This window comes from Agelaius phoeniceus, chromosome 8 (assembly GCF_051311805.1).
Source record: "Agelaius phoeniceus isolate bAgePho1 chromosome 8, bAgePho1.hap1, whole genome shotgun sequence".
Taxonomy (NCBI): Eukaryota; Metazoa; Chordata; class Aves; order Passeriformes; family Icteridae; genus Agelaius; species Agelaius phoeniceus.
In genome coordinates, this window is record NC_135272.1 from 7031400 (window position 1) to 7055704 (window position 24305).

The following is a 24305-nucleotide window of genomic DNA, read 5'->3' on the forward strand; positions in this document are numbered from 1 at the left end:
TTACAAGTTCCCATGTGAAGCTATTGTGAGAATGAGACTTTGTGAACAATCTATTCTGAAGGTGAAAAGCAAATGCACCTCCATCAACAAGGGATTTGTCCCATGAGCATCGGTGAAGAGAACAGGTAAACAATACAATAGAGAGATCTGATGCACAAGTAAAATCTATTTGATTAAGCAAAAATAGAATAACTGCTAAGAAATCTATGAACTAACTAAAGTTGCTCACGAGGTCTGTCAAACTGTGTAAAATGAGTTGTGTGAATAAAGAGTAAAGAGTTCTTCTCCATCTCAGCTGGGTCCTCTGGGATTTCAGTTCCCCCTTTCTGTGAGGCTTGGGCTTCCCCCTTCTTAGGGGCTTTGGCTTCCCTCTTCTCTGGAGCTTTGGTTTCCTTCTTCTTTAGGGCTTTGGTTTCCTTCTTTTCTGGTGCTCTGGTTTCTTTCTCTGGGATTTTGGTTTCCTTCCTATCTGTGAATTTGGTTTCCTTCTTTTCTGGAGGTTCGTTTTTCTTTTCTGGGAGTTTGTTTTCCTTCTTCTCTGGGGCCTTGGCTTCTTTCTTCTCTGGGGCATTCTTTTCCTTCTTCTCTGGGGCCTTGGTTTCTTTCTTCTCTGGGACATTATTTTCCTTCTTCTCTGGGGCCTTGGTTTCTTTCTTCTCTGGGACATTATTTTCCTTCTTCTCTGGGGCCTTGGTTTCCTTTTTTGGGATTTTGGTTTCCTTCTTCTCTGGGGCATGGGCTTCTTTCTTCTCTGGGGGTTTGGTTTTCCCCTTCTCTGGTTTTGGAGGTTGCTTCCCCACAGAGACACCCTTCTTTTCCTTCTTCTGCCTCTCTTCCTCCTCTAAGGCTTTTGCCTCCTCCTCAAAGCTTTTGAGCCGGTTGCTTCAGCTCTCTTCTGCAGACAAAACAGAAAACATGGCTGAGAGTCCCACCAGAAACTTGGGCTCCCTAGTCCTGGCTGGCCCTGCACTTCATTCCTTGACCCTGAGGCCATTTCTGTGAATTCTCCTCAACCCACAGAGGCTGGGAACATCCCAAGGGAGGGCATTGGTGGAAGGGGACCTCCAGGACCAGCCAAACCTAAGCTTTGCCATCATAAGCTCTTGACTGTGCCAGCTCCCTCTGAAGGCACAGCCAGACCCCTCCTGCCCCTGCCCAAGGCTGATCCAGCAGCTCTCTGTGCTGCTGCCTGAAAACGCCCTTTGTCTCTTGGCTTCCCAGTTTAGAGCAGAGCACAGATTGCTGACATCTGCTCATCTCTCCTACAATTCTTACTCAGCTCATTCAGCCCCCTTCTCCCTGGGCATAGCTGAAGCATGATTTTAAAGAGTTCAGATTTCAGCTGAGGCTTGGAAGCAATTCCCATTGATCAGGATGTAAGTTAGATAGGCAGACCATAGGTTAATGATTATGAGATGCTTAAGCTGGAGCTGATTGTTCTGTTGTTTACCATTAGGAGCTTCTTTCTAGAAGGAAGTGGAGTAAGTGAACTGTTATACAAACATCTTGAAACCAGGAGAACAATGCTTAGCACCTGGGCTTGATGTCAATCAATCACTAAGCAGGGGACCTTGGATTGTGCCAGAGGGTCACAGAGACCTGATGAAGACATTCCTGACTTCATCCCTTAAGACCACAGACCCAATTTGAGACCACTGACCCAATTCAAGGGAAGAATTGCACAGGTGTGAAGGACCAATGAGCTCATTTGAATACAGAGCGGGGATGGGAGGTGCTGGGGCTGTGCAGATGTATTGCATGTAAGATCTTGGGAAATAAAGAGAGGGCAAAGAACCTTGGACAGCGCAGTCACACCTTTTAGGGATGGCTCTGGTGCCGCCCGCCAGTGTTAATAAACACACCACTGTCTAACTCTAATTAGTTAGAGAGTCTCTGCCCGTGTTCTTCGGTTTTAATGACTCCTAGCCTGCTCCTTCATGAGAACAATCCTATCAGTCAGAAAGCAGAGGCTGCAGGAGCTCCTCTCCTGCAAGACAGGCTCTTGTCAGGCAGATTTCCTGCTGGAACCCAGCTGGGACCAAGCAAACCAGTGCTGGCTGCCATGGAAACCATTGGAAGCAGCCTCATCCCTCTCCTCCCCATGAAACCAACTTCAGCCTGGCCTGAAGAAGTCCTGATGCACAGGCTGGCTTGGAGCACCTCCACTCCCAGCTCCACACTGGGCCTGTGTGTCCTGAGCTGGGCTGCCTTGCTGGAGCTGAGCTTCTCCTGTGCTTGCCCACGGCTGCAGCTGCAGGGGAGCCTAAAGGACATGAGCTTTTCTGGGCGCTGTCCCACCATAAGGAGAAGCCTGGCAGATCAGCAGTGCAAGGACTTCATCTGTGGCAGGAGCAGGACCCAAAGCAAGGTTTGGTCTGTGCCCCACGCCTGCCCATACCACAATCCCACTGTTTTGGTGAAGAAGGGAGATGATGAAGAAGATGCCACTCAACACCAAGGACTTGAAGACACCTCTAGAGGCAGTGCCAAGGCAAGCCCAGAGTCCAGTTCCCTGCAGGCAACAGCTAAGCCAGGAGGGCTCAGCACTCAAATAAAGAAGATGTTGTGTCTCAACAGAAGAAGGTCCTTCCTCTCTTGGCAGCCAGGGAGCTCAGAGTGGCCATCCCTGTGTTGCTGCTGGCCTTTGCTGTGCAGCACCTCTGAGCTCAGAGTCCTTGGAGCAGGGAAGCCCTGCAGGGACAATAACCCATGGCAGAGCAGGAACCCATGGAAGACCGACTCACCTCTCCCTGAGAGGGGCCTGAGAGCCACAGTTGATCTCCCGGGGGCTCAGGGAGAAGCTGACACGTGAGGCCTCCCCAGGCACCAGCACCTCGTAGCTGGGGCCTCCCTCCACTGGCACAGCTCCGAGACATTGCAGGTGGTGTTGAGGAGGCCAGAGAAGGTGGAGGAGACCTGCTGGCTCTCTCCTGGCTGCAGCACACCTGACAGTGCCAGGATACTGAAAGCCTGGATGGAAGACAGGAGAGATTGAGGTGCTGAGCATGGAAATGGATGCAGAAGAGCATCTTGGAGGAAAGTGCAGCTGTAGCCAGAGGGGCCTATTCCCCAAACACTGCCAGAATCACCCTCACCTCATCCTGCATCCATGCCACTGACCAGTGCAGGGACCACGGGGAAAATCTTCTCCCATCCTCACGGGTCAATGCATTAATTAGTACATTACATGAAAGTGAACTGGGATGTCTCCTGGCAGTAGGAATTCTCTCTGATGCACAACTTGCCTTTAAAAAGTTTAAAAGCTTCCTGCTTTTAGAAAAGGAGAACTCAGAGTGAGAGCTCTTGGAGCCGGGGGAAGGAGTCCAGCCCAGCTCATCTGACTCCTGAAGCTCTTCCCCTCTCTCTCTGATTTAAATGCTGCTTTCTCAAGGTGCTACAGCAAAAGCTGCTGCAAAAATTTCCTGTGGAGCACCTGAGGAGTTCCAGGGGGAGCAGTGCCCTCCAGAGGTGCTGCACAGCGTCCTTGGGCAGCCCTGCAACGTGTCCTGCACGGCCTCTCCAACAAGCAGCTGCTTCAGCAGCACTTTGTGATGGGCCTGCAGGGATGGGAGGCCCCTCTGTGGCCAGTGCTGAGGGCCCCCAGTGGCACTGGCAGCTTCAGCCCTGCTTGCCACACTGACAATGGGCAAGTGAGACAGATTCCCTCTTGCCTTCTCTGCTCCCAGGGGAGGGTGTGCCACGTCCAGGGAGCACCTGAATCCCTCCAAGCCTCATGGCAGGTGAGGGTTTGCAGGAGTTGGTGCTGGCACCTGAAAAACAAGCCATTTTCTGTGCTGGGAGGAAGAGACAGCCACTTTGCAAAGTCTCCCTTTGTAAGACAGCTCCAGGGCCAGCAGTGCAACAGCAGCTCTGGGTGAAAGCAGAGCCCTGCAAACAGGGAGTCTGGCTGCCTTGGGAAGAGGCTCCATGGAGATCAGGATCATCCCAGCTGGCTCTGGGAGGGAAGCTGGAGGTCTGACCATGAGGATGCAGAGAAAAGCCTCATCTTACACTGGGAAGGAAACAAGGCAAAAAATACCACACTTAACACAGGCCTGTAGGATCTGAGTCAGCTTCTCCAAGGAAAACTCTCCTATTTCTCCCTCCCCCTCATCCCATGTCCAGCCACTGGCCCTGCTGCCCAGCCCACTGTCAGGGCACAGCACAGCAGGGCAGCAAAAAGGGAGCTCAGCATGAGCAGGACTTGGTGCTGGCAGGCGGGGGAGGCAGCACAAGCACTGGATGTACAAGAAAATCAACCTCTGCTCCTGAAGATTGGCTTAAATCCTGCACTTCTTTGAGGGCTCTGGCTGCCTCCTCCTTTCCAATCCTGAAGCGCCTCCATCAAGTTTCTGGGCAATCCAAACTGGTTCTGTTCCCCTTCAGTGGTTGGGGTTTGAATTTCAGTGGGTTAAGCTCATCTCTGGAAAATAAATAACTATGAACAGGGACCTGCAGTGGGAGGGAGGGACACCTGCACCACGAGCTCCTGGCCAGGATGCAGCCCCTGGGTGGGTGCTGGCACATTGAACTGAGAAATGGTTGGATCCAGCCCTTCCCAAACAGGATGGAGCAGGTCTGTTCTAAAGGCAGCCCAGGGATGACACTGAGGTGCTGCAGCAGCTGCAACTGCTTGCACTGAGCAACTGCAGAGGACAGCCATGAACACCTTGTGGGGATGCAGAAAGCACAGTGGGAGAGGAAAAGACAGAAAAGACAGCAAAAAGGTGAGATTTGAGGCACCGAGGGGCAGACCCAGCCAGTGCCCAGCCAGCACAGCCCCCCCAGTGCCCAAGGCCAGAAATTCTGCAGCTCCACCAGGGATTTATCAGGAATGTTCCCCTGAAACTGCTGGGGGGTTGGTTGACATTTTCCAACACTCCCAGGTGACTCAGGTCGCATTCCCCATCCATCCATCCATCCATCCATCCATCCATCCATCCATCCATCCATCCAACCATCCATCCATCCATCCATCCTGTGGCTGTGGTGCTGGGATCCTGCCAAGCTCTGCCAGCCTTGGGAAAAAACCACAACAGGGAAACCTAAAAAACCTTCAACAGCTCAACCCTGCTCCAGTTATTTCTTTAGGGACACCTACCACTCTCCAGCTGAAATGCTGGGCTTTTGGGGAAAAAAGAAAATTACATGTTCACCTCCAAATTGAAAGGGATTAAGGTATAAGAACCTTTCAAACTACAAATTATTGGCCCAAAGCTTTTACCTTTGCAAGAAATCTCTAGTTAACACCAGGCTGACAGTTAAACAACTGGTTCTCCTGGTGGGGAGAAACCCTCCTCTTTAAAGGAAGCAGCCTGAGAGTTGAAAGCAACTGTTTGGTCAAACTTCAGGCTTCCTAGCACAGCCTGCATTGCCTGTCCTTCCTGTTCACTGATTTACAGGCAGTGCCACAATGGCCCAGATTCAGATGTTTGGGGCCATCCAGGGAATTTGGTCTTGTCATTTCCATATGTCTTAATATAAGTTTAAATCCTTGCAACCACTCTTCAAATGCCAGCTTTCCTTTCTTTTACAGAAAGCTCAAGGTTCCCACAAGTCTTCTGACATCCTCTTTTGTGCTCAGAGAGATGACATTTTCAAACAGATGTTTCCAAAGTTAACAGCATTTGAAAGAATAATGAACTGAAATGACCCTGGGTTCCAGCTTAGCCAAACTCCATTCTGTGTCAGACACTGAGATTGCCACCTCTAAGGCAGGAGCTGTTTGTGCCACCCATCCCTCCTGTCCTTCTCCCCAGCAGCCTGTGCCTGTTTTCCCCGGCAGAATCCCTGTCCCTGTGCACCCTGCCGGGAGCAGTTGCACACAGGCTCACATCTCCCCTTGCCCTCACCAGGGGGTTTCTCTCATCCCCCAACACGCCCATGACGACGTTGGTGCCATGAGTGCCCAGGGCCTGCACTTCCACCACAACTGGGATCTCTGCTGTGCTCTGGGGCTGCACAATCCCACAGGGCTTGGGGCTGGAGTAGACCACAGCAGAGTCCTCCTTGCATTTCTGGAAGGGACAGAATGAAATGCAGCTTCAGAGGGACCTCTGGAGAAACTTTAGACTCCTCAACATCCACCGCAACAGCAACTTACACACACGTTTAAAACTCCCCAGGACAAAGGTCAAAGGCACAAACAAGATGCAAGAATTGTAGGCTTAGCACTCCCAGGGGATCCTGCAAGGAGGCTGCCAGCACAGGCATTGGTGTCTGTGGATGCAGCAGCTTTTCACAACCCTCTAAGATCTCCCACAAGAAAACACCCTGAAGACCAGAACATTACCTGTTTCCTCAGGAGCTTCAACTGCCTCCTAAAGTTTACAGTCGGGTAGGATCCTGTTCTCAGCAGATCTTTAAGACTGAATAGAAACCAGCAAGGTCTTATCCAAACCTCTTTTTCCCCTAAAAATCTCCTCAATAATATTTGACAGGAGGAGGTGGATGTGATGCCAAACCTGGGGAATGAGCCCGTAGCAGCCAGGAAGGTGGCTGGGATTCCTAATGAAGAGCTTCCTCTTGTAGAGCACCTTCAGGTGGTACTCATCGTACAGCAGCACTTGGGGGGACACTTGGAGCTCAGGAACGAGACATCTGGGCAGAGAGATGACCCCAGGGCAATCAGAGATACTGAGAGAATGGAGAACGTTTACCCTCAAAGATTGTGCAATGGAGCAGAACACATCGGTCACTGTCAAATGCACACTGAACAGCCCTACAGGGATAAATTGCCTTCTACCTCTGCCCACTCCAACATGTCTTGTCAAGGAGGGGCAAACCCTGAGAGGCAGCACCCAGAGGCTGCCAAGTGCCCCAGGCAGAGCACTTTGCCCCACAGCTGCCTCAGCCCCTCCTTTACCCAGGAAGGCTTGCAAGGACTCCTGGAACAGTCCCAGTGATCCACGAGCTCTGGGGGAGCCTTCCCAACAAGAATCAGGGCTCCCTAAGGCTCAAGGAACACACAACTCCAGTGTCTCAGTAAAAATGACTCCCTTCTCTGCCATGGTGCTGTTGCCCTGCCCAAGAACTCAGCTCTTTGCCCCAGCCCTGGAGGGCACAAGACAGCAGCTGCCCCACAGAAGGGCTGATCAGCCCCTGACAGGCCCTGCACCTCCCTGGATCCTTCACTGCACAGCTCCAGGCCCTGCCTGGCCCCAGCTCCACCTGCTTTACAGAATGGCAGCCCAGGCACTGCCCGGATGGCTCTGCCTGGATGGCTCTGCCTGAGACAGGGAACAGCACCAGGGAGCTGCATCCCTCTTGGCATCACACTGACACCCACAGCTGCACAGCAGCATGGAATTCTGCTGCAGCAACAACGACTTTTGGTCTCAACTCTGACAACATTAAAGCTCAAAATGGGAAGCAGAGGGAAGGAGAAAAACTGGAGCCGACCTGCCACATAAAGGACTGCTTTCCCCTCGTCAGACCTTGCCCTCCCCACTCTTGCTGGGAGCCACTTCCCCCCTGCCATGTGCCCTCATGGACAGAGCCAGACCCTGACTCTCAGCAGGCTGCCTGGTGTGGCCCAAACCAGTGCACGGTGCTCACAACCAGCACAACTCCACCTCTTGCAGGGAGAAAGAGAGGAGGCCCTCGGGAAATTTGTTCCACCTCAAGCACCAAAAACCAGGCCAATCAATGATATCACTCCTGGTGCCTTTAGAAGAGGGCCCAGGACCGTGCTGGGCTGTGAGCAGGGGTGCTTTTCACCACAGGCTGCTGCCCAAGCACTGCTGTTCTCATGTCCAGCTGGCACAACATGAGGCCATTAAGCAGCACTTCTCCTTGGCAGCTGCAGCCAGCAAAGCCTGGGCAAAGCAGGGCCTGGGGGAGGCCAGGCAAGGGCTGGTACCTGGCTGTGATGATCAGGGTTGCCAGTCCCTTGCCAATACCCTCCAGCTCCACCAGCATTCTCCTGCAGAACTCCATCAGCGTGTTGGAACACAGGGTCACCTGGTGGAAGAGAAGGACAGTCAATTCTTCCTTACAAAAGCTCATTACCCATGTGTGATATCCTCCACCTCTTGAGGGAGGATTTGGCCTTAATTCTTCTGCTGCTCCATGTGTAGAGCACAGTCTCAGAGTAACAAAAGCCTTCTGGCAATACCAGATTTGTTAAACACACCTTGCTATCAGGGCACAGGTCAGCTACATTAAAACATTAGACTACAGCTCTATGCACCACTGCATTCAAATTAAGGGGCCAATTTCTCATCTACAATGAGAAATGCAACTACAGTGACATCCATGCAGAGGAAATCTGACTTGAACACAATGAGTTCAGAATTCAGAACTCAGCAAGAAGCTGAGGGCAAAGTTTGGCCCAGCAGGTGCTGGGCAGTTCATGGCTGCAGAGTTTTTTGTCTCCACTGGAGCTTCCTGCAGTGAACACAAATCATTCTGCTCCCCAGGATGGGGGAAATGAGACCAAGAAGGAAAGCTCACTGCTTTATACAATGACATCTCTCTAACAGCCACCTTGTGGCCTCATCCTTGCTCTGCCCACTTGCAATCAAAGAAATCGCTCTCAAAAACACAAGAATGGCTTCAGGCCTTGACCATAAGGTATGTGACCTCAGCATATGATTTTGGAAACCAAACAGTGCTCCTTGAGGAACATCCTGAGTAAGCCGGCTAGCAGAAGCCTCCCAGCAGTGCAGATCTCTCACTGCCAGGATGCTCAAAGCTGGCACCAGAGCTAAAACCCTCCCACACTGCAGTGCAGCTTCAGCCCTGGTGCTGCAGCGTCTGTGGCTGGGCTCTTGCCATACCTCGATATCCTGGTGTCCCTGGGGGAGGATGGTGCCTTGGCTGGGATTCATGGTGAACTCCCTGGGCTCCACATAGAAATGGATTCCCTTCCTCCAGGCCGGATCAGTGTCCCTGTGGATCTGATCCACGCTGTCCACAGCCGGCTGGGTGCCATCGTCCGACATGCGGAGCTGAAATGTCAGGGGCACCGGGGAGCTGTTGGTGAGGCGGCAGCGCTGCATGCAGGGAAAACCTGGGGAAGGACACAAGTATCCATTCAGGCACCCACTATGGCATGATCCTGGGTGAATATCCTGGCAGGATGAAAGTGGGATTGGAGTTGAGCTCTTTATGATCTGAACTACAGCTCACCGAGAAGCTGCATGAGGAATTAATCGTCACTGAGTTCCGTTTGACACAGATTCCAGACTGCAGCCTTGAAAATGCCCACTCCTAGCCCTGCTGAACACTGCAAGCTTCTCTCTTTGTGATGGGGAGGAGATCCCTCACCTGCTCCAAACCAGCACCAGTTCTCTCTCAGTGATGAGTGTGCACCCAGACCCAGCATTTACTCTGAGAATTCAAGCTGTCAAATTCCCTGGTCAGCCTGCCAACACTCCCACCACTTTCAAGATATATAAACAGTGAGTCATCACTGAGAAGAAGCTACAGCAAAAGAAAGTGAGAATGGAATCAGGAACTAGAACGTGATGCAAAGAACCCTAATGCAGCTTCTCTCTGCAGGATCCTTAAGGCATCTCTTGGTTTGGGCCAAACAGACTGAGCACGTGACAGCTCAGAGCCCACTCAACCGGGGGCACACCCCAGCCTTGGTTTGAGATCAGCAATTAGGAACCAGGTCCCACTTCAGCCAACAAACAGGGACATTACAGCCATGCTGCTCACTGTGATTGCTGCCTGCACGGGTTTACCCCACTTTAGCTCTGAGATTTGCTTTCCATCCTGCAAAGCCAGAGATACAGTCACTCATGGTGGGGATGTCCTGCAGAGCCCACAGAGCAGCCACAGCCTGCTCTGCAGTGCACATCTGGCTGGGCTGGCAGCTCTGTGGGGAGGAGACTTCTCCCCAGCCTGCCCACCAAGAGTCACTGGAACATAGATGGGGAGAAAAAACAACTGCAGCTGCAGCCCAGAGCTTCTCTGTGCCCATCCAAGGGACCACTGCCAGCTCCAGCAGTGACTCCAGCTGGGAGGAAAGAGAGGCACACAAAGGACAAACCCAAACCCTGCTCACAAATGTCAAAACCTCAAATGAGACTGAGGTCAGCAGCACCTGCAGACAACAGCCAAGAGTTACAAAGACGCAAAGATACAACAGCTGCCTTCACCTGAAGAGGCCTTAGGAATGAAATCACATTCAGCAGGATCAATCTCCTGCTTCAGAAGAACCATATTTCCATCTCTTGCCTTTCTTGTTTCATTTCTTCAAAAGGCAACTTGACAAGTGCCTCCGTGGTGATGCAGGCTGGGGCAGAAGCAGCTCAGGAAAGGCAATGAGTTTCCTTCAGAAGTTCATGAACTTCATTGTTCTGGGTTTAGGCTTGGCAGTGAATGTTGCCCTTGGTCTGGGAAGGGGGATAGGGGTTTTGGGGGGTTTTGGCCCTGGGCTGGGCTTTTCCGTTGGGGGTTTTTGGGAGTTGTGGCATGATGCCGTGGGCGGCTGTGCAGTGGAAGCTGAGACTGGGCAGGGAGCGGAGCATCCCTTCCTCCCGCTGGGGATCGCAGCTCGGCCGCTGCTGCTGTGGGACGTTGTGTGCTTGGCCCCGGAACTGCCCTGGCTGCAGCTCAGCGCTGGCATCGACCCTGCCTGCCTGCCCCGCTCCTGCCTGCTGCTGCTGGGCACTGCCCACATCCCCCTGCCTTTTGGGGGTTTGCACAAGGAGCATTTCCTTCCTGCCTGCCCTCCCTCCTTCCCTCCTTCCCTGCCGGTGCCAGCTGGGAGGGGATCCCTGCCCTGCCAGAGCCCACAGCTCCTCCTGCTGGGACCAGAACTCCACCAAAGGGGAAAAACGGGACTTGGCGCCTGGGAACCCTCTGTTCTTGCCTTGATGTCTGTGCTCTCCTGAGATAGTCTAGGAAAGAATTGTTATTCCTTTTCCCATAGTTTTGCCTGGGAGCCCTGTCATTTCAAAGGGATTATAATTTGGAGGGAGGGGCTCATCTTTCAATTGCAGGAAGATTCCCAGCTTCCTTGGAAGACATCTGTCTTTTAAAGCAGCACAGACACACCAGAAAATACTGACTTTCTATTCCTTGCTTCCATTGTATCTCACAATGGCAAAATGCCCCCTGAGGCAGCAGCAGCAGCAGCCCTGCAGTTCACAGCCTGAAGAGGCGGCTGGGGCAGACCAGGAGTGAGGGATGCTTTTCTGTTGGAAGGCACAGATCCCTGACGCTGTGCCCCAGCCCAGGCAACACTCACCAAAGGAGATGTCCCCGAAGTCGAGCTCAGGGAGGTCCAAGTGTAAACTCGGTGCAGTGACACTGCCCCTGGAGGCCGAGGACAGAGCAGGAAAGGGCTTGGTTAAAGGAATTGCAAAGGTCCGGCTGTCGTGGCTCGGGGGCACAAAACCTGGGCTCAGGGCACCCTGGGTTTCCAACCAACACAGCACCGTGTGCTCAGCACAGGGCCCTGTGCACAGGGGGCAGCTCAAGCCAAGTGGCAGCAGCCAACAGCCCCTGATGGGCTTTGGGCACAGGGCAGGCAGGAGAAGGCCCCGGGTTGCTGGGGGTCCCATGAAGGACCCTGAACACACACCAAGACATGGCTCTGTGCCTCAGTTTCCCCATCTGCAATGGGATGGACATCAAGGTGTCCCCACAAGCTTCTGTAAGCAGCCCTTCCAGCCGCAGCTTCCCTGCTTTGCTCCTTCTTAGCTGCAACTGCTGTTCCCATGGAGGAGCTTTCTCAGCAGAGTTTGACCCACACAATCATTACAGACACAGTTCTCAGAGACATGAATCCAGGGCATTCCTAAACATCCTCTGGAAAGAGCAGCAACAGTTCTACCCAGGGGACAGATGAATCCTAGAGGAAAGGACCAGCTTGTCAGCAGTTGCCCCAGCTAGCACAGCCAAGAGCAAGAGCTTCAACAAGCAAACAAGGCTGTCCTGACTCTAGCACAACCTCACCTGGCCTTGAACTCAGCAGACACACTCCAAAAGTCACCAACATCCACTGAAATCAGCACTTGAAGCTGCACAACACTCACCAGTTGATTTCATGGTTGATGTCAATCAGTGCCCACTCTGCCTTTTGGTTCAAAATCAAGGAGCAGTGACCCGGGCCTTGTGTTGTATTCACAGGACTGCCCCTGGCTCTGCTCTGCACATCTCAACAAGAGACACCTGCCTTTGCTCAAGGAGAAAGCTGCTTATGCAGAAACACCCCATGACCACTTTGGGGGAGGGACAGAGGAGAATCAATTCTTTGATGGTGAAAGGTTCCCTCTTGATTTCCAAAAGACAAAAGCAGCAGTTTTCCTCCAAAAACAAAGCCAGCATCATTGTTTCTCCACTATGGGCACACCTACTCACCACTTTTCTCTTGCTAAGGAATAACTTCCTTGTTCTTTTTTATCCATCCCCCTTATCTTATTTGTATCATCCAGTGCAGATTGCTTTCATTTCTTTACTGCCTTGAGCCAGTGCCCCCCAAGAGCAGCAGCCCAGCTCCAAAGCTGCAGAGCAGCCAGCATCAGCTCTCCTGCTTCCACTGCATTATCCTAGCAGCAGATGGCTCAGGCTGGCAGGGACAAGGTCTCACGCTGCTGTGGTGCTGAGCACTGAGCTCTGCCTCCCCTATGATCAGCCCTTCTCCCTTTGGCTGGGCCAGGATTGCCTCTTGCCATGGCACCAGCCCACGGGATGGTGCCCCAGCCCTTGGCACAGTTCCTGCTGCACAGTTCCCTGACTCCCACATCAGTCCTTTGCTGGCTGTGCAAAGGAGGCACCAGAGCACTCTGTGCACAGGAGCTGGGAGCACGGTTTGTGCCCCACAGCATGGCCATGAGAGGTGAGCTGAGGCTGCTGCTGCCCATCTAGCATGGATTATTCACACAAGTTTTTCCAAACGCTGCTGCTGGGGCAGAATCACCCAGGCTGGCCCATCTGCAAAGCCCTGGGGGCCTTGCTGGGTGTTCAGCTGGGACATCCCAGAGCAGCTGCTGCCCAAAGCTGATCCATCCCACTGCCTGCCATGGCCCAAGGCACAGGGAGATCCCTGCAGGGAGGAGTCATTCCAGCTGCCAGGTACCACACAGGGCAGGAGGCAGGCTCACACTAAAGCAATGCCAGAAGCAGAGCAGAGATCCAGACCTCGGGAAACACCTTTTTTCTCTGCTCCACCCCAAAAGGAGATAGGTGGGGGATGTCCCAGAGACAGCCACAGATGTGCCCACCCAGCTGCCAGGGTCCTTACTTGATGGTCAGGATGGCAGGCCTAGGAGATCCAGCCACACTGAACTGGAACTCCTCCTCAAAGCTCCCCAGCACGGTGGCGCTGAAGGAGATCTGAACACTCTGGCTCCCACCTGCTGCAACGATGCCCTCCTCGGGTGCAAACTTGAAGCACAAGCCCACGTTAGTGGCTGAGGGGATACAGGAGAAGGGGGCATCAAGAGCTCTTTGGTTCATCAGTTTCACCTGCAGCAGCAAGAAAGCAAAATGGAAATACATGTGGAACCTTCCCTTCTTGTGAGTTCTTGTCTAATGATGCAATGAACACCCAGCAAAGGCAGAAGATGCTTTGTGCTGCTGAATGGCAGAAGTCAAAGATACAACAGGACAAGTTCTGCCTTTGGGTTTTCATGCAGAGCAGGGGCAACTCCACAGAACAGCAGTCACCCTGGGCTTATCCCATGGACACAGAGCAGTGCACCTCTGCTCAGCAGCACCAAGCTCATTGGGAGCTGGCCCTGAGAGCAACGTGGGCTGATTGCAGCTGCAGAGTGAATCACCCCAGAGCTGCTGCTGCCCCAGTGAGCACAGCTCCAACAGCACCATCTACTCATTCATCTTTCCCACACCATGAAACAATACATTGAGAATGAGGCACTAGCATCAAAATGTACAGACAGCACCATCTTTTGGTAAGAAAACTCAGGGTGTCTTTCTCTTCCCCAGCCAAGCTTTTGAAAGTGTCTGGCATGATGCAGTGCCTCATTTTCTACCTCTTCAGTTGCTCTCTCATGATTTTTTTGCAAGCTTGGCACTACTGGGGGGGAGGCAAATAGGTAGAAAAATCCTTTGCTTTATTCCCAGGAACACTTTTCTCTTTCTAGAGCCAGAGATGCAGCAAGGCTGAAGTGTGGTGAGGGACTGGTCAGCAAAGGAGAGAACTCCCAAGGCTTTCCTGTCACTTGCAGGAATAAGCAGGGACACTTGACTGGGAGCTGTTTGCAGAGGGCTGAAGCTCAAAGGCAGCCAGTTTGTTGCAGCTGCTTCTGCAGAGCCCAGTCCAATGGTGCCTTGTGTCTGGCACTGCCACAAAAGCCTCTGAACATGCAGCTTTTGGAGCCAGTGCTGGTTTCATGGCCCAAGGGGTTGTTTTGCAGGAAGCCTCCCAGCTGATCCCTAAGGAAGACTGCCCAAAAGCAGGGATTGGGGCTTCAGGAACAACAGACACACCTTTCTGACCCCCCCATGTTGCAGTGAGATTTCCTGTTTCACCTATCCCAAGCCCCTCAGGTGTGCCAACCTTCCCCCTCCCCCTTTTGCCCTCCTGCTAAGAGCTGTCCATCAATCTTAACATTCCAGCAAGGGCGTCGTGTGGTTGGCAGATGCTCCTCTGGTCTGGGTTCATTGGCCTGTCCTAGCGTCTATCTCCCTTGAGCCTTCCCCTCCTCACACCTGGTTGGCCCTCACCTGTCCCCTCCCCTCCCCCCTGTCCCCAGGGCTTAAAAGGACACAAGAGCACATGGCCGGTTTTTGATCAGTGAGCTGTTACCACATTCAGAGGTCTACCATGCTGAAATAAAACTCTGGATTTAGACTCTACGATAGAACCCGCTTCTTTTCTCTTCACTGCCGCTTGAACCTTTTCCACCAAAGGTAAACTGAGTTCCTACTTTGCCTGGATTTGTTCCAAGTGCCCAGCTGCAGCATCCAGCCAGCCAAAGGTATCTCTGGGGTGAAAAACGCCACAGCTGCCACCTTTGGTCTAGCAGCAAGGGCCAGAAGAAGCCAGGCACCCCACACCAGGAAACACTGGGACTAGTATTCAATACCCCCAGATTTGAACAGTCCATCAAATATTCCCTGCTCACAAATGCCCAGGCTGGCAGCAATTCCACAGCTCCACCAAGCTTGCTGCTGCCTCAGGAGCCATCAGGATCCATCCCAAGCCCTACTGCTCACCTCATAGACATGGGGGGTGTTGACAAAAACGTTCCCAAGGTTCAGAGTCCGAGAGCTGAGTTCAACCAAGGGTCCTTGGCCTTCCCCTCTGAGCTGCAGGGGCAGCTTGCTCTCACGGCCTGGGGAGAGATGTCCATTGCAGTACAATCATTCCCTCTGTCACACTGGATTTTCCAGGCTGCCTCAGTGCTAGTCCCTGACTCTGAGCTGGATGCAACCAGCTCCTGATGCTGCAGGAGAAGATATGGACCCTTCTCTTCCCTCAGGAGACATCCCTTGGGGCTGACTTCTAATTTCCAACCCATTCCTTGGGCTGCTTTCCAATTTGAGCCACCAGTTTGCTGAGTTTAAAACATCTCTGGTGTCCTGTAGTGACAGGCCAAGGACTAATGGGTAGAAATTGAAAGAAAGGAAATTTAGGTTAGATATTAGGGAAGAAATTTTTTACTGTGAGGGTGGTGAGACGCTGGAGCAGGTTGCCCAGGGAAGTTGTGGAGGTTCCAGCCCTGCAAGTGTTCCAAGCCAGGCTGGATGGGGCTTGGAGCTACCTGCTCTAGGGGGAGGTGTCCCTGCCCATGGCAGGGGCCTTGGCACTAGATGATCTTTAAGGTCCATTCCATCTTTAACATACTGTGATTCTGTGGTTTCTTTCCCATGCACCTCGAGGAGCTTTGGAATCCATTCAGTGAAGGCACAAAGCTCCTACAGAACTGGGCAATTACCAAACTCTCAGGCCCAGTATAGAATATTAATCCAAATATTTCTGGGACGTGCCTGGCTGCTTCTGGCCCTTGCTGCTGGACCAAAGGCGGCAGCTGTGGCGTTTTCACCTCAGAGGTACCTTTGGCCGGCTGGATGCTGCAGCTGGGCACTCGGAACAAATCCAGGCAAAGTAGGAACTCAGTTTACCTCTGGTGGAAAAGGTTCAGGCAACAGTGAAGAGAAAGGAGAGGATTCTATTGTAGAGTCTTAATCCAGAGTTTTATTTCAGGATGACAGACCTCTGAATGTGGTAACAGCTCCCAATAGAATCCCGACTGCATGGTCTCGTGTCCTTTAAAGCCCCGGGGACAGGGGGAGGGGAAGGGACAGGTAAGGGCCAACCAGGTGTGAGGAGGGGAAGGCTCAAGGGATAAAGACGCTTGGACAGGCCAATGAGCCTAGACCTGAGGGGCATCTTTTGAACTTCTGCCAACCACAGGATGCCCTGGCTGGAATGTTAAGATTGATGGACAGCTCTTAGCAGGAGGGCAAAAGGGGGAGGGGAATGGTTGGCACACCTGGGGGCATCACACTGCAACTGCCCAGGAGCACAGGACTTTTTTGCCCAAGTGCTCCCCTTCTGACACTCAGCCCTGTGTTCTATTTCCACAGACTGAGAGCTACAAGGTGACAGCTCCCACACAGGGAGAGAAGCAGCTGCTGGCCAAGGCTGCTCCCTCTACAAACAGCCTGGGCTCAGTGGGGCTCAGCCACCTCTGCTCTGCTGCTGTCTGGGCACTGGGAGGTGATCCAGGCTCAGGGAGCCCATTTCTAACTCAGCTCCTCCCACCTGATGATGGCAAATGGACCCATCCTGGATCCAAGGCTGACTGTGGATCTCTCTCTCCCTCTTCTCCTGATTTCCTCTTCTCAAAATCCACACCTTCTCTGGGCAAACTGTTCCAGGAGGGTCTTTTTTCTGAATCCCTTACCTAAAGTGACTCTCTCTCCATTTGGATCCATTCTCCCTTGTCCTGTCCCTGCCTGCCCTCATACAAAGTCCCTGTCCAGCTTTCTTGTAGGTTGCCCTCAGGTACTGGAAGGCCACAGCTCGATCAAGGCTCGGTCTCTTTCCCAGGCTGAAGAAGCCGAGCTGTGTCAGCCTTTCCTTGCAGGAGAGGAGCTGCAGCCCCGGCACCATCTGGGTGTCCCTGCTGGGCCCCTGCTGCAGCGTGTCCACGTCCTTGCCGTCCGTGCCAGGGAGCCCGGCAGAGCCGGAGGCAGCGCTGCAGGTGCAAGGTCAGCGGCGGGGAGGAGACCCGGCCTTAGCAGCGGCTCCGGGAGCAGCGATTGGCACTGAGCCGCCGGCACTGCAGAGAGCCGGGGCCCTTGTGCCTGCCCTTGTGCCCAGGGTGCCTTTCCCCGCCGCTCGCCCGCCCGCCCGCTCGGGGGAAATGCCCCCTGTGCCGCCCCTCAGGGCCACCCCTCACCGCTGCCCCAGGGGCTCCCCGGCGCCGGCTGGAGGGCCCCAGGCCTCGGCCTCACCCTGCTCAGCCCAAGGCCTGGAAAAGCAGATTCAAACACCCACCCAGAAAGTGCCCCAGGATGCCAAGGTCAATATTTTCTCTACAGCATGGGTCTGTGATAAATGAATTCACTGGATTTAAGGATCATACAATTATAATTTTTTATTATTATTATGCAAGCAAGAATAAGCAAAGTTCAGTGCTGGGTGGCTGGGAGTCTCCGCTCCTCTAGGCTCGCACCATTCCTATCCCCAAAGTTCACCTTTTATTGCCTTTTTCTCCCGGGTCCAGGGATGACGTGGTCTGTCTTTTGCGCTTGCTCGTTCAGTTGCTAGGGGGTCTTTTTCTGCCTTCTGGTGGTCGTGGGATGAAGGCTCCAAGTCTTCCTCTTTAACCGCTAAGTGAACTTTCCCTTATAAGGCATACCTATACAGTGGAATTTTCAGAACACTATATGATTCCTGCAAGCCTAAGCAATTCTTGTGAGTTTAGGGATTGTTGTTACAGCTCTCCTCTGTGACCTCTAGGTGAACTTTTCTTTACCATGGAATTCTCAAAGCACTATATGATTCCTGCAAGCCAAGCAACCATATGTGGCAGCACATTTAAGAATCAAGCGGTTTTAGCTATTTAGTTATTGCTTTGATATTGTATAATTATTTAGCTATTGATTTAATTAATGAACAAACATATTGCTACTTATTACAATCCCCCATATTTTTTTTTTACCAATTTTGTTCATTAAATCTTTTTAGTTCCTTCCTAGCAAGCGTTAAATGAATTGCCTCATCAGTTAAGCTATGTGCACTAATTATAGTTGCTAATTTCCTTAGCTTTTTCATCCTATTCAAATTCATAATGAATAGAACTGCTGGCAAAATAAAACCAAGCACAATCAGAATCAAAAGAACAACAATGGGATGGCATATACTGTTTAGGACACCTGTGGTAGTAGGAGACCACCCGAACAGGGTATCCCACCACCTGTGCTCGCCATCTTGCTTTACCCTCTCTATAACCCGGTGTATTTTTCCTACGTCATGATGAACAGTCACTAGGGTTTTCTGTCCGCTTTCCTTGATTTTCTCAAGGATTTGGATCAGGTCTTGATGGAGCATCAGTTGTCTCACTAGAGTGAAGTTCATCCCAATTGGGGTGGGCATTATCTTGTGAAGCAGTGTTTAGTTGGATTGTAATAGGTGGTGAGAGGTGACTTTAGCTTCATAAAGGATATCACACCCTGTAATCTTAGTGAAGTTACAAGCACAGAAGTTTGAGTGATTCTTTGTATCCACCACAATATCATCTACAAGCACAGAATCACAAATAGTTCTAAGACATGCACATCCATTGCCTATGTATATAAGAATTGTTTTAGAAGTCTCGTTAGGACGAATCTCAAAATGACAAATGTTTTGCTCCGTGTCTAAACAGATATCTTGAACTATAATTACATTGCCTTCACAGATGAACCCCAATTGTTCTTGGATAATACACGATTCCAAATCAACAGTTTGCCATTTGTCATCAAACTGACGGGCCCATCCCCTATGTTCTATAGGATAGAGAACAGCTCCGTCATGGTTTATTCCTAATGCAATAACAGGAAAAACTAGATGTACAGAGGCATTGCATATGGTCAAGACAAAAGCAGTAGCTGTATTTGAAATAGCATTATAGGTAAAATTCACCAGTTTCCACAAGGATTGGAATTCTCTTTCAAAATCGTTGGCATTGTCCCAGATTATTTTCCGAATTTCTGTGGGGAAAGTGCCTTCCTCGCCTTCTCTTATTATCAAGGCAGAAACTGACTGCATCCACAATTGTGCTTGGATACAGCTGAGGGCTAAGGAAACATTATTTTGTGCAGTACTGAGTGCATCAATCACCAATTTGTGATCGTTCACTCTTTCCCAATTTGGCAAAATGTTTGACAGCATCCACTGGTGTGTCCCCAAGGCTAACAGAGATGACTTCAGTGGTTGCTGTAATTTGGACAGATCTCTAGTCGTAGCAGCCAATTTGTTCATTAGTACTTCCGGATCAATGCTATTCAGAGTTCCCAATCCTGTACCTAGAACACCGGTCACATCTCTAAGTTTCCTTGTTTTAAAAGAGCTGCGTTTCCGGAGCCAAATGGTCCAGCCATCAAAGGATGTTTGCAAAAATGGAAAACAAGCTGGCTGGATGTCTGAAACATTGGTCTGCATCAGCATTTCGACCTGTTTGAGAGACCATGCTGGATGGAATAATATTTGTTGTTGACAAGTTTTCCTGATTATATAAGGTCCAGTTTTGAAAATTTTTGGGGTGAGTATAACTGGTGGTGTAGATGGAGTAATGATATTATGAGGTTCAGCAGTGGTAGAGTGCATTTTAGTATCTATTATAAATTTAAAAGAAAGGCCCTGTGTATCTTTCGACCAGAGACAGACTACCTCTGCAGTGTGAGTTAATGTGAAGTTTTGCCAGCAGTCTCGTGTTATTGGGTATGCACAATCTGCTATTTGTTTATCCTCCTGACCCATGGAAACACTGATTGCAATTGTGTTAGTATGGTCAAACCCATTAACCATTCGACATCCAATATTAATTTGTTCTCCCACTACTCCTTGAAGCTGCCAGGTTTTCTGCTTCTTCCATTCGTGTCTAGCGTACGGCAGACTGTCATGCAGTACTAATGTTAGTAAACTTAAAACTGTGGTATTCCCCATAGATCCGGTAGATTGCAAAAAGGCCTGAGACCAGTCAGGGATCAGGGTCCATTTATTTAGGGGGATCATGTTCTCTTTGTAAGGCTGATGAGGGTTTCCCCAGGCAGCTGAGAGGCTCAGGGTTATAATAATTAAGGTAGCTCGCCAAGCAGGGCAGGGTCCTAGCAACAAATTTCTTTCTCCTTTTGTACTCATATCTCTTTTACCTGGGGCTTTCCTGTGCTCTGTTCCTGTTGCTGTGGTCCATTGCTCTCCCCCACTACTCCTTACCTCTCTGCCTCGCCTGCCAGCCCGGGTGCGTCGCTCTGCAGGGATCATTATCTTCTCGGCAGCAGGGGTAGTCTTCAGGGGTGCATTATTTGGGCTATCTCCTTAACTCCTGCCCCCACTCCTAAGGGCAGGCTGTCAGGCCTCCAGGCAAAGGGTCTCCTTCAAAGGATTTCTTTGATTTTACGACAGACTCTCTGCCATCCCTAGCGAGCTTTACAGGGCCTGAGTCCCACACCTACTTAGGGTCCACCCTCTGCCTTTCATTCCCTTTCTCCTATCTTCCTAGAGTTATGTTGTTCTTCCCTACGTTCTCTACGGTTTTGTTGTTTATAGACTTGGGAATAGCGACGAATCGTGCTATTCCACTCGTCGGGCCTTACTTGCCACCCCAGAGGAACGTGGATTCCCTTCTTACACAAGGTAGTTAATATGACTGTCTGGTTTTGGCATGTGATCCTATGCAATTGGTGTTGGAATTCCCATGACAGGGCCCAATCTCTTCTCTGTTCTAGATTTTCAACTAGTGACACTGCTTCTCTGTCAGGGATCTCCCGCTCTCCAGGGATCCTTATAAATTCTCTTAAGGCTCTTAATGGATTTGCTCTTCTCCAAGTCACAAGTAAGACACCATGCACTCCCCACCAAATGTGACTGGAAAATCCACCATTTGTCTTTACAGCCCCCGCAAAAGATTTTTACCCACGCCTGACAAGAAGATTCCCGACATTTAAGACACTCGGTGTAATTTAATAATTCTCGCCTCACTTCAGCCACTACTGAAAGAGCAAGTGTCAGTTCATTCCAGGTTTTCCACAGCAGAGGGCACTTGAACTCCTGTTCCAGTTCCTGCAGGGGTTTTCTTACCAAAAGGCTCAATCGGTATAGTTCTCTGTCCCCTAATTCAGTCATTCACGTTTCCAGCTGGCGCAGGTTCCTGTGCCTTCCGAAGGGTTGGCCGTAGATCTCCAGGGCGACTGGTCACCTCCCAAGGGGTGTCTGCAGTGATGGGTCCTTTCACTCGACTGGCATGTGTCCAGCCTTTTTCAGCAGTTGGGATGGCTGTTTCTGTGGTAAACAGGACACCATAGGGACCTTCCCATTGGAGTGTTAGGGATGTCTCTTTCTAAGTCTTAATTAGGACCCTATCTCCGGGTTTAAGCTTATGCATTATTATATCCAAAGGGGGTCTTTGTACCAATAGCCCTTTTCGTTTTAATTCCTCCCTCTGTTTCATTAACTGTTGTATGTAACCCTGAATTTGACTATCTTGGATGCAAGGATGGTTCCCTGGGAATTCTAAGTCGTAAGGCATTCCATAAAGCATTTCAAAGGGAGAGATTCCCACATCTGTCCTAGGTTGGGTTCTAATGTTTAGCAATGCCATGGGTAAACATCTGACCCAAGACATTTTAGTTTCTACCATGAGCTTGGTGAGTTGCTTCTTGATTTCTCCATTTGCCCTTTCCACCCTCCCTGAGCTTTGAGGGTGCCAAGGGGTGTGATATTGCCATTTAGTGCCTAAGGCCCCGGTTACCTCTCTCAGTACTTTGTTTGCAAAATGGGGACCTCTATCAGAGTCTAATATTTCTACTAGTCCATACCTAGGGATTATTTCTTCCAGCAGGGTTTTAATCACCACATTTGCAGTAGCCCGCGATGTAGGATATGCTTCTACGAAGTGGGTTAGATGATCTACCAGTACCAAGAAGTACTTGTATCTCCCTACTTTCGGTAGCTCGGTGAAATCTATTTGTACATGTGAAAAAGGTCAGTGTGCTAATTCCCTTCCTCCTGGAATCCTTTCTCGAGCCTGATGTCTGTTAAGTCTTTGGCATCTTATACATCCCCTAACTACTTGTTTTGCTATATCGTAAATTCCTATACACATGTACTTAATAGTAAACTGATCTACTAAGGCTTGGGTTCCCCAATGAGCCTGGTCATGCAGCTGCTGCACTATTCTTCGGGCCATAGATTTTGGCAGTACTTCCCTATCATCTGGCAATTTTCAAATACCCCCATTCTCTTTTATTCCCATTTTGTCTAATTTCTCCTTTTCCTGGGCTGTGAAGCTCAGGACTCGAACTTTCTCATCATCTTGCGTTCTCCTTATCCCCTGATCCTGGAATTTTCTGAGAGCAGCTTCCTTTGCCTCTCTGTCTGCTGTGTTGTTTCCTCTGATCAAATGGGAGAGACCCTTTTGATGTCCTTTAACATGTACTATTGCTATTTTCTTTGGGCCTCTTAAAGCTTGTAGTACCTGAGTAATTAGTTCCTGATGTATTAATTCTCTTCCTCGGGAGTTTATTAACCCTCTTTCTTCCCAAATTTCCCCAAAAGTATGTACCACTCCAAAGGCGTATTTTGAGTCTGTGTAGATGGTCCCAACCTTAGCTTCCAAGAATTTTAGAGCCCGCAATACTGCATACAGCTCACAGGCCTGGGCTGACCAACTACGACTCAAAGGTCCAGATTCTATTATTTCCAAAATTTACATCCTACAATCGCATATCCAGAGATTCGCTTTCCCTCAACAACTCTAGAGGACCCATCCACAAATAACCTTTCTCCCTCTTCCAGTTCTTCCTCTTCGAGGTCCGGCCTAATTTTTGTTTGTTTTTCTATGCTATGTAGGTAGTCATGAGTTAAATTCTCCTGTGGATCTCCAAACAAAAATTCAGTGGGGTTTTGCAGAGAGGTGGTTTCAAGTATCAACTGAGGGGATGACAGTAAAATGCCCTCGTATTTCAAAACTCTTGAGTCTCTTATCCATTTTTCTGCCTTTTGTTGCAATACTGCCTGTATGTTATGGGGGGTAAAGACTTTCAGTTCTCCTCCATAGGTAATTTTGAGAGCTTCTTCCACTAAGAGGGCTGTTGCCACTATAATCTGCAAACATGTTGGCCATCCTCTACTTACGGGATCTAGGATTTTAGAAATAAATGCTACTGGTTTTCAACTGCCGGCCCAGTCCTGAGCCAGTACCCCAAATGCTACTCCTGCCTCAGTGTTAACAAACAAATAAAAGGGTCTCCTAACATCCGGGAGGCTTAGCACCAGGGCATTAGCCAATTCCTCTTTTAATTGTTCTAATGATTCATCATCCTTCTCAGTCCATTTCATCAAACCTTCAGCAGTTAGTTTTTCATACAAAGATTTTACTTTACCACTAAAGTTTTCAATCCATTGTCTGCAGTATCCTACCAGACCCAATAGCTGCCTGATTTGTCTCTTATTTCTTGGGGGAGGAAGGGAGAGGATTCCCTTAAACCTCCCTGGGTCTAGTGTTTTAGTTCCTTTACTAAGTCGTTGTCCTAGGTACTTCTTCTTCTACGAATTGCAATTTACTTTTGGACACCTTCAGCCCCTGGATGCTTAGAAAGTTCAGAAGCTTAATGCTTTCTTCTCTAACTGATTCCTTGCTTTTTCCAGCAATTAGAAGGTCATCTACATATTGAACGGTTATTCCTTGGTTTGGGGTATAGGATTTCATTATTTGCTCTAGTGCCTGCCCAAACAAATTCGGGGATTCTGTGAATCCCTGTGGGAGCACTGTCCACCTTAGTTGTTGCTTTCGGTGGGTATCAGGATCTTCCCATTCAAATGCAAAATAATCTCTACATTCTTCTTTCAAGGGGCACGCCCAAAAGGCGTCTTTCAAATCTATAACACTATATGAGTGATCATCTGGTTTCAATTGACTGAGCAATGTATGGGGGTTTGCTACTACAGGGAACCAGGCAATGGTTCTCTTATTTATTTCCCTTAGATCGTGTACTAATCGGTATTTTCCATCTGGTTTCTTTACAGGTAAGATGGGGGTGTTGAAGGGAGACATGCAAGGTTCCAAGAGCCCTTGTTGTATTAACTGTTCTACCTCTGGTTTTAGTCCCCTTTGTCCCCCATCTGACATGGGATATTGTTTTATCCTTACTGGGATTTCTGTGTTTTGAAT

General features: G+C 50.3%; 1 pseudogene; it reads right to left on the reverse strand.

Annotated features, from left to right (window-relative positions):
* Positions 1-17701: 17701 nt before the first annotated feature.
* Positions 17702-19742, reverse strand: LOC143694690 (uncharacterized; annotated as a pseudogene).
* Positions 19743-24305: the final 4563 nt, after the last annotated feature.